This window comes from Ruditapes philippinarum, unplaced genomic scaffold, assembly GCF_026571515.1.
Source record: "Ruditapes philippinarum isolate M1 unplaced genomic scaffold, ASM2657151v2 ctg1465_1_1_1_1, whole genome shotgun sequence".
Lineage (NCBI taxonomy): Eukaryota > Metazoa > Mollusca > Bivalvia > Venerida > Veneridae > Ruditapes > Ruditapes philippinarum.
In genome coordinates, this window is record NW_026852415.1 from 235,608 (window position 1) to 246,262 (window position 10,655).

The window sequence follows — 10,655 nt, forward strand, 5'->3', positions numbered from 1 at the left end:
CTCTGTCTTGTATAATTATTTCGCAACATCCCCTCTTGAAACCTGTTGTTATTATACTGCTTTGTTGGTCCAAATAATTGAATGATCACTGTACAATTGACAAATAATTGGTTGTTATTGTACAATTGACAAATGATTGGTTGTTCACTGTACAATTGACAAAATAATTGGTTGTTCTCTACAATTGACAAATAATTGGTTGTTTACTGTACAAATGATTAAATGTGCACTGTACAATTGACAAATAATGTGATGTTCACTGTACAAGTGACAAATAATTAGATGTTCACTGTACAGTGGACTAATAATTAGATGTTCACTGTACAATTGACAAAAAAATTGGTTTGACAAATAATTGGTTGTTCACTACAGATTTTTAGCTCACCTGAGCACAATATGCTCTAGATATGTTATGTTAATGGATCAACATGTTGTGTCCGTGGCCATGTTAACATTTTACTTTAAATGATGTTATCTGAACTGATTGGACAATTTTGATGAAACTACTTGAAAACGGGAATGGTTCTCTACAAAAATTATAAACTGTTCAGATCTGCTAAGCAACACAACTACAAAAATCAAAGATAAAAAAAACACTTAAAAACCGCTTCCCATATTTTGATAAAAGTCGTACATCGTCGGAAACCCACGGACGAACCATTAACATTTATCTGATTATATGTTATGTTACATGTAAATCAACCGTGGGTATACGTCGATGGATTTTTGGATATTTCTCTACAAAAATGTTAACATTATTTGCTGTTTTCTTCTGAACAAGTGAACAGAGTGGCTTTCAGGGCGAATAATAGAAAGCAAGAAGCTTTACGAGGTATGTTCAAAAAGTTCGTGGATTTTTGCTGTCATTTTTTACTTGGTTAATAAAAACACCCTTAGTGGATATAAATCGAAAGAGTGTTTTTATTTTCAAAAGTAAGATTTACTTTTATTGTTAACTTTTATTTCCTTTACGAGTTATGTGCACTTTGATAACCATGGCAACGCAACATCGGCGCACGCCGAAATTTTCATATAATGTTTAAATATAAACAAATGTTGAAACAAATTAAATGATTGTTTTATGAAGTTAAATACAAGTAATCATCTATTAATATTTAAATGACATAAATCTGACTTTTGGCGTCGTTTGGACGTTGAATAGCTGAACAAACAAGTTTTGAGCAGCAGTAGACAGACGGGTAAGTTGGGAAGTATAAACCCCGTTTAAAAACTAGAAATTCGCTCTTTCGGAAATTTATACCAATAAATGTAGGATACCCCTTTATATTTTTATGAGGTGATTAGATTAACGAAGAACAATGAGTTGGCGAGCAAATCTCTTGGTTTCAGGTCGCGCAAGCGATTCAAATACGGCAAGTACATGCTCACAGACAGAAAGGGCGACGAATAATTTTAGCGGCAAATTGTTGGGACGTTTGTAACGTCAATTGCAAAAGATTTACAGAAGTTCAGGCATTATGACAGTTTTGCGAGATGTCCGACATGTTTAATTTCTGCATCGGGTCTATGCATTCAATTCTGACAAAACAATTTAATTTAATTAAAATAAAATTTTATTTCATTCATCAGGATATATGCATATTTACAATAAATACTTGTAGTTATTTTCTGTATTTCCTGTATTTACCCCGGTCCGTTTGATAATTAATGCTAGCCGGTGTTCAGTAGATTACCGCATAGAATAATTGTCAGTTGATAATATATTTTCTTTATCATCGATAATCATATTGTTTAAAGATCGGACGAGGGCGGTTTCAAATTGATACTATCAATCAACAATTGAATTAACTTAATAACACTGTTCGTTTAGTGTCTAAATTACTCAAAAATCCCGATAAAGAGCGGAAAGTATGCGGCACTCGGACCTTTATACGGAGAATGGAGCGAATAGATGACCACTTTATATCTCGGGTCATCATCGCAAACAGAATCAAAGCACAGAAGGCGCTGAATTTGTTTGGGTCTCAGAATGTAAGAAAGGTGCAGGTTGTGAGATTATATGTTTAGTGCCACCAATGCTTCCCAGCGTTTTAATTGTAGTAAATTGGCTATTAGACTAATTGCAACACTGATATTCAATCCAATGTTTATTTGACTTTAAAAATTTAAAAAAATGAGTAACATTTACTGGGATTTGAACTCCAGACCTCTCGCTTCCTAAGCGAGCCCGAAAACCCTTGAGCCACGGTGAATTTATATGTGAACGGCCTGAAGAAAAACCATATTATTCTAAATTAGGGCTTGTAACGACTTTAACTGTTGTTTAACACAGATGTAAATAATCCTGGAGCTTACTATAAGCATGTATATTTATAAAGAATCAAACGGCTGCAAGTTCTGTGGTATTTTCTGATCTTTGCAATCTAAATCGTACTGTATATCTGTATGCATTTTCCTGTATAAGTTTATTTTTATGTATTATAATTCCTTTTGTAAGGCACCAGAGTTTGATACATACGTAATTCTGCATAACTAGAGTTGCATCAAAAATCATTTATGTTCTTTTTTTTACGACAGCCACACTTTATCTTTGTATATCATGGCTACTTCCTTAACAAAAATACTTAAAAAAAAGAATTTAACCAAAAAAAAAAAGTTTCCTCGACTGGGATTCGAACTCGAGACCTCTCACTCACGAGGCGAGCGCGTTACCACTGTACCACGGAGAAGTTATACACAGTGTGACTGAATAATATCAAGTCATTCTAAATTTTAAACTTCCATTGCAGTTCGGGTTTGTAATCCTTATTAATTTCGTGGTATTTTGTTCAGGGTAAACCTGTTGTTTATAATTGAAGTAAATATTTTAGCAAAAATCCTCTCGCCCAAACGGTCCGGCATGTAGAATCTATATATTCCACTACTCGGTTTGTGTAGTATTCGGTAATCAACATGGCTAAAAATAGTATTTTCATTGATAAAATCATATTCATCCGCGTAATTTGTGATTGTGCATTTATTGACAATTCTATAAGCCAACGCTATTGTTTAACTTTAAATGCGTTGTAATTTGTTGGATACTTGTAAGAAAATAAAATATTTCTTTCTTTTAAATCGCTAGTTTTTAGCTGTTTTGAGAACTACTTGTTGTGAGGTTTGTAGTAAACTTCTGTGTCAGAGATTGAATGTCCGCTTTGTATTTAGTTATTTTCGATCAGAAAATACAATAAAACAATATTAGAAATCTTTGACCATTCGGGAATTACTTTGCTTGAAAATTGATGCGCCTGTCTTTGACCATCTTTACGCAGTGATCTCCCCTGAATTTTTCGGCTTTAGTGTACATACAAAAGGGAAGTAACCGCTCCAAAAAAGTGGACTACTTTCGGCATTTGCAATTAACAACATTAGACTCTGAAATTTCGCTACCATTATTTGTTTGGTCTGACGACCCAAACAAATAAAAATGGTTTTGGTATATTATCCGCAGATATTGAACACTAAAAAGAGTACTTTCAGAAACAATGACGCTGGTAAAATGTTTCATTTATATTGCGACGTCACGAACGTCATTTTGTTTCATCATCAGCGTGCGCCGGATTGTGCACCCCTTGTGATTTGTAAATGTCACAGAATTTTTATTTGTAAACATATTGTATTGATTTTTTCACTGTTTATTAAGGACATAGGATCATATATGTCTCTTGTAAAATCATATACGCAAATTAAAAGATGTGAACAGAAGAGCCGCAGTCCACGAACTTTTTGAACAGCCCTCGTATATTAAACATCTCGTTCATAACGTAGGCAGATTTTAATGAAACTCGGATTTAGCTAAAACTAAAAATCTCAAGTGAGCAATAAGGGGCTATCATGACTCTTTTGTTTAACATGTAGACTTGTACCCAGAATACAAATTAAACAGTATGCATTTTAATTAATCAGTTAATAGTATGTAGAAGTGCACCTTAGGCAGCTAAAGTAACGCAAAATATTATTTTACATTTAAGGGTTTAGGTCTCTTTTTCAGACTAAATGTTTTACATTTAAATCTGGAAGAAAAGTAATCCATCGGAAGCATTAATCACAACAAAATGACATGAAAATTGCAGACTCGGTTTGATTTAGTAATGACTAAGTGCAACATCCCCCACGCTCCCTTTAGCACGGGCTTGAGAGATACTCAATTTTCAACACTTTTAAGTTCTGGAATCAATGATCCCGAAGGACCAGAAAAATATAACAACACTGATGTAAAGTAATTAACCCTTACTACACTAATTATCTGGAAAGGACTTTTCCATCTTTTAGTCTGGGCAAGACCATTCATCATTTTCAGGGAAAGTTTCAGTTAAAGTACAGACTGAATAGTGAACAGTACCATGATCAGGCTGATTTCGAACAGGGTGAAGATTACGGACAAAGACCAAATCTGTTCTGTCTACTTCCGATGTCCGTTTTCTAGGACCGTTCGTTGCAATCTTGTACAATTGTCTTGTGAATTGTACTCAGTCCATTTTATCAGCATCTAAGCACAACTCTTCTTACAAGTAATATCTTGAAATCTTACTTAACCATATACATGCTAAAAGATATTTCCATTAATTTAATTGTACCAACCGTTTGGGATAATTTGTATGAATATATATGTCGCCTTCGCCTTTATTTTAGACAACAGTCCACCATTGGACTCTGGATTTTGTCATACTTAAGAGTACTGCTCTTATGCCCATATTTTGTCTCCGCTATAAGCCACATGTAGAATTTAAGAAGCTATTCTTATTCCAATATAAAAAGTGCAGATTCTTGGATATTTGCTTCCCAGACTGTCACAATCACCTTTCGCCCCCTCCCCCCATGCGATGACTGACAATTGTCCCCTCGTATGCTTTAAAATGGCGGACATTTGCCCCATTCAATTTTTTTTAAATGAATGATATTTGCCCTCCTGCATTAAAAAGTTTTTTTTTAATACAGGATGGCAAATGTCAACTCTTCAAAAATTGTACGAGTGTAAATGTCCGCAACTTCAGAAAGAGACAAACAAAGGTCTGAAGGGTGAGGGTGTACTGGGGTAAATGTCCGGAAACCTTTAAAAAGTGCATGAATTGTCTTACAGACATCTCTTGTAATATATGTATGTAATTTGTTTCACTGAATACATTTATATACATGTATATATAGCTTCTATCTCGAATTTGACCTGAACAACATTGACACTTTTCAGTGTTTCAATACGTTTTGACCCAACATATCATCAATGTTGGCTGATTATCAACAGATAATGTGAGATATTATCTTGATAGTTGACTATCTTTCTGATAACAGTTAAATGACCAAAGTATTACATTGAACTTCCACATGTTCCAGATCTTTGTAAACTTGTTACAAGTCCGCTGCATTTCACTAATAGAAGATGCAGTTACAAAGAAACCCTTAGTAATGTTCAGCAGTTCTTTTCTTTGCCTGGAACCGAAAGCCTTTGTCACTGTTGCTTGCCTGCACATTCAGTACAGTCTAACTATTTTTCACGATTAGAATCATTATTCTGGAAAAACGTAGTAAGCAAATGATCTTAATTTTTTGCCAAAAAGTTATTGGTCAAGACATTCATCAAATGGAACATAAATCTCGGAAAACTATTTCCAGTCCCGTCATTTCAAAAAACCATAGACCTCTATATAGTGACAAATAATTTTTCACATTCAGCGCAATTTAACACGTTACTTAAGATGAAACCATTTTCAACGTTACGAAACTCATGTTTGCCCTTAGAGCTAAAGAATGCGCTTTTGAGGCATAGTGTGCATTTATAATAATAGAAAATAAAACCACAATTCTCCATTCAATTTCTTAAGTTATATGTGCTTTCAGTCAGGTTCCGCCCTATAAGTCTTCATGTAGAGCAGGTTCTGTCGTTACTTTTGCACCATTCCTGCGTTATTTGCACATTCCTGCGTTACTGTATATATTCGCCAACAAATACAATACCAAATAACCACCTACAGGCGACACAAGAGCCTGTTTCCTGCTTAATTATATAGTTCATGAATATTTCTTATTGCCTTCAAGAGTGTCGAGTCCTGTAGTTCATAAAACATTCTCTAAACGAACGGTCCCTATTCCACGTGACTTTTGTAGTCTGTGCGGATAACAGACGTTACAGATTTATTTTCTGCCATATTCTTTTTTTACATATTTTATTACGTTTTTATGGGATAAAGTGTAGATTCTAGAGTGAGGAAGCCATATTAAAAAAAAATCTTGAAAGAAAATCATTATTTTTTCGTTTTGTGGAACCGCGTGCATATGTGATTTTTCAAATACGTGGTTCCATTTCCTTAAAAACCTCTGATCCCCTAAAACATACTATGTATACACGTGTTACCCCACACTTTGTCCGGTTACCAAATAATGAAATACATTGTATTAAAAAAGTTATGGAAGGATAATAAAATCATTTGCATTTTTGTTTTTCTTTCAAGAAATGTCATGTGTTATTAGCACTGCCTGATAAGCACACTGTCGTTGTACAAGAATTATTCATATCTCCATTTACCAACTGTGGCCCTCAATCACAATTCCAAATGTTGACCATTAACTTCAATAAAAGCTACATACAGTTTTCCACCATAATTAGTCAAGGGAATTACCCTACCCTGATTAATGTCAGTAAAAAACGGGTTATATACCTCAAATAACATCCCCTGTGGTGACATTTTTTTGTCTCTCATATCAGCCACATTTTAAGTTAAAAATTAAATTAAAAAATGTTAAATAGCATTGCGGCGGTATACATGCATTTCTATAGAGTGCGGGTTTTTAAAATGTTTAAGTACTTTTAACGCTAATGGTATATAGTAGTTTACACGGAAGTTTCTTAAGATTGGAAACAAATACAAATTAGAAGTAAATAAAATAATAACAATGTAAATATGCTGGCGAAAAAAAATGGTTCCGCTGGGGCTCGAACCCAGGACCTCTCGCGTGTGAAGCGAGCGTGATAACCACTACACTACGGAACCAAGTTAAGCAAACTGGTACAAATTATGTATAAGAATTATATATTTTTTTGAAGAGATTACTAACTGTATTTTTTCTTATTTTTGTTTTAAATTTGAATATTTCAAATCATGAAGTCAAAGGCAACTTTATTGCAAGTCCTTTCCGTATACTTTGCATGACAATAAGACAGATCTGTCCAACAACTTTTATACACTATAATCGTAAAATTAAATGGAGACAACTGCAATATCGTACCATAATTGTATGACAAAAGTTACTTCCCTTTATGGTGTTTAAATGAGCCATATTGCGGTATAACCATATAAGGCATTGTATAACTTACTACATGTATAAAACAAAACATGGGTGCTGTCGGACCCCGATTAAAAAAATGAGGTTATTTGCTTAAAAAAATAACATTTATGACAAAAAAGGAACTTCGAAAGTGGGAAATTTTGTTCATTTATTCTGGGACATATACTATTTGAAAGAGCCTGATTAAAAAAAACGAAAAAAGACGAATACATAATAATTTAAACAATGTGAAACAGATTAAATATAACTTATTTGAAGCCAATTAAACTAAAAAACGAACAAAAACATCTCTGGATAACAATGATAATAAGAAACAAACGCAGGCTTTGTTTTTGTACATGAGTGCACGGACTTCAATTGTCAATTAAAGTCCATGATGAGTGACAAGGAAAAATCAACATCTTTCTCGTCCCCTGGCACCGTCAGTTTGTACATTTATGACAAAGAAAAATCAACATCTTTCTCGTCCCCTGGCACCGTCATCTTTCTCGTCCCCTGGCACCGTCAGTTTGTACATTTATGACAAAGGAAAATCAACATTTCTCTCGTCCCCTGGCACCGCCAGTTTGTACATTTATGACAAAGAAAAATCAACATCTCTCTCGTCCCCTGGCACCGCCAGTTTGTACATTTATGACAAAGAAAAATCAACATCTCTCTCGTCCCCTGGCACCGCCAGTTTGTACACGTATGACAAAGAAAAAAGCAACATTTCTCTCGTCCCCTGGCACCGCCAGTTTGTACATGTATGTCAAAGAAAAGGCAACATTTCTCTCGTCCCCTGGCACCGGCAGTTTGTACATGTATAACAAAGAAAAAAGCAACATTTCTCTCGTAACCTGACACCGTCAGTTTGTACATGTATGACAAAGAAAAAGCAACGTCTTTCTCGTCCCCTGGCACCGGCAGTTTGTACATGTATGACAAAGAAAAAAGCAACATTTCTCTTGTCCCCTGGCACCGGCAGTTTGTACATGTATGACAAAGAAAAAAGCAAAATCTCTCTCGCCCCCTAGCACCGTCAGTTTGTACATGTATGACAAAGAAAATAAAAGTATTCAACCTTCAAAACTAATTTAGACCATAGCTAGGACATGATTTAAAACTTTTTTTTCGTTTCATTTTAAATGGTTTAATTTATATAATTCCACACATGATGTTGGAACTAATAAATCAACTCTTACCCTGCTGAATTTGTGTAATTGATTTACCTGCTTTAAATAAGGAACAGTCCATTTAAAGCTTAAAGAATTTTAATATTAAAAATGAGCTACCGACAGTATATATACAGACAGCCAGGTCAGCACTTGCAGGCTGACCTGGCTCTATCCTTGTGGCAAATTTTAAATATAAGGCTTATCACAGTTTTAGCAAGCTAAGGATTAATTAATGTTGCAAATCAGTAATAAATATTAAATTAAGGACAAACATACACTATTCGGATGGCACTGATTCTCTACATTGGTTATTCATGATATGTACGTATTTTTTTTTATTTTCAAGATTATCTATCAACATGCATTGCATTAAAATAAAATCAAGCGTTTTATTGACATCACACGTGCCAAAACTCGCAAACCGTGGTAACTGTAGCGTTCAGTATTGACTGAGAAATATAATGTTCTTTATAAATGTTTATAGAGCACAATAACTGCATATGGTTTCAAATTTTAAGTCCGTACATATAAAAGTACTTTTCTTTAAAATGAATTTTATGAAGTGGCCAATTAGAAAACGTGGTGGGGTTTATAGCTAAGTAAATTTGCCGCCACAATTTGGTCAACTTCGCATTTTACACTCTTTTTTTACTTCTTACCAAAGATCTAAAATGAAATAAAATAGAAAACAAAGACAAAATTTCCTTTTTTCTTTTAATTATTCATTTTTTCTCATAGCTTTTCCATATGATAATAAAGTGCAATATGATGACATCTTAAAACATTTTTAACTTTTCAAAAGTCATAATAATTATATCAAAATATTTCTTTAAAACACAAAGATAATAGTTTAAAGTACAAATAAAATACTATATAATACTATAAAAAATCTTAACAATAAAAAAGAATGAGCATTTAAAGGAAAAGTAATAATACTGTAGGATTTGAGTTTTCTAAAGCAGGTCGCAAACAATACAATATAATAACTTGACAAGAACAAAATTCATAACAGTGTCTTAATTTATGTTTCTTTTATCAGACAGCTAATATAATAAGGGGAGAGGTGGCATTGTGTTTAAAGTGTTTGCTTCTCAGTCTTGGGGTCGTGAGTTGGAGCCCTATTCGGTCGAGACAATGTTGCTTCACATAACAATAGCACTGGTTAGTTCCAGGAGGCTGACTCCATAAAGGTTCGCTAGCTTTCATCAAAATCGGAATTAAATATATATGTCTTTGTGTAAACTACAGGAACATGCACATTCTAGCTAGATATTCAAATATATTATCAAATCGAACTTTAATATATATCAATCATTATCTATTTAATAAGATATTCAAATTGTTTCGAAGAATTTAACATGCTAAATTTCCTGAATGGACTTAGCTAACCTTATTTTTCGATACAAGTTCATGGGTTTTCACCGTTGGTCAACCAATAGTACGTGGCAAAGGCTATTTAGTTACTTCGATTCTAACAGTCGTTTTTTAATGGGATACACGTAAAATGCATCACGTACGTGGTATGCATGTGAAATACATATCTTTTCTTCCTCAACATGAATCAGCATTTTTGTCAAAGGTAATGAAGACAATGTTTATGTTGCATATATCTAGACTGTACATGTACATTATTATACCCTATACTGAATAATAATGTTAATTAAATCGTCATTGTCATAACATGTTTTGATTTTTAAGTTTGATCTTTGGTACTATATTGACTGCCTATAACAAATATGTAAATATCAAAAGATAACCAAAAGTTAAAGATCTACGTCATTAAACAGTAGAATACGTCATTTCTAGCTAAGTTTTTTTTTAATACTGATCTAAGTACCTCTTTATTGTTTAATGGAAAATAAAAACAGTACAACGCGTTATAAAAGGGGGTCGATATATAAATTGTAAACAGGTGACGTATTCATTACATGTATACTACAAATAATAATGATATAAAAAAAATGAAAAAATAATGCTGTTGTAGATTTGTTACGTTTTAAAAATTATCCCTTCAGTATAAATAAAACACGTACCTTCTATAATTATATGTTTTTAATATTTGTATTCCAAATTATTTCCGAACATTCAACACCACAGTTTAGTTTGAATTTTTAGACTTTTAAATACTAAAGTTTGAAGTTTTTGTGCATGTCAGGTCTCTAAGATTCAATAAAAAAAGCATTTTAACATCACAAATTATATATAAAAAAAAGAAAG

The 10,655-nt window shown here is 33.3% G+C and overlaps 1 non-coding gene across 1 annotated transcript; it reads right to left on the bottom strand.

Annotated features, from left to right (window-relative positions):
* Nucleotides 1-6,913: 6,913 nt before the first annotated feature.
* On the bottom strand, nucleotides 6,914-6,986 carry Trnav-cac (transfer RNA valine (anticodon CAC)). The gene has a single exon. It is a non-coding gene; the product is annotated as a tRNA-Val (tRNA).
* Nucleotides 6,987-10,655: the final 3,669 nt, after the last annotated feature.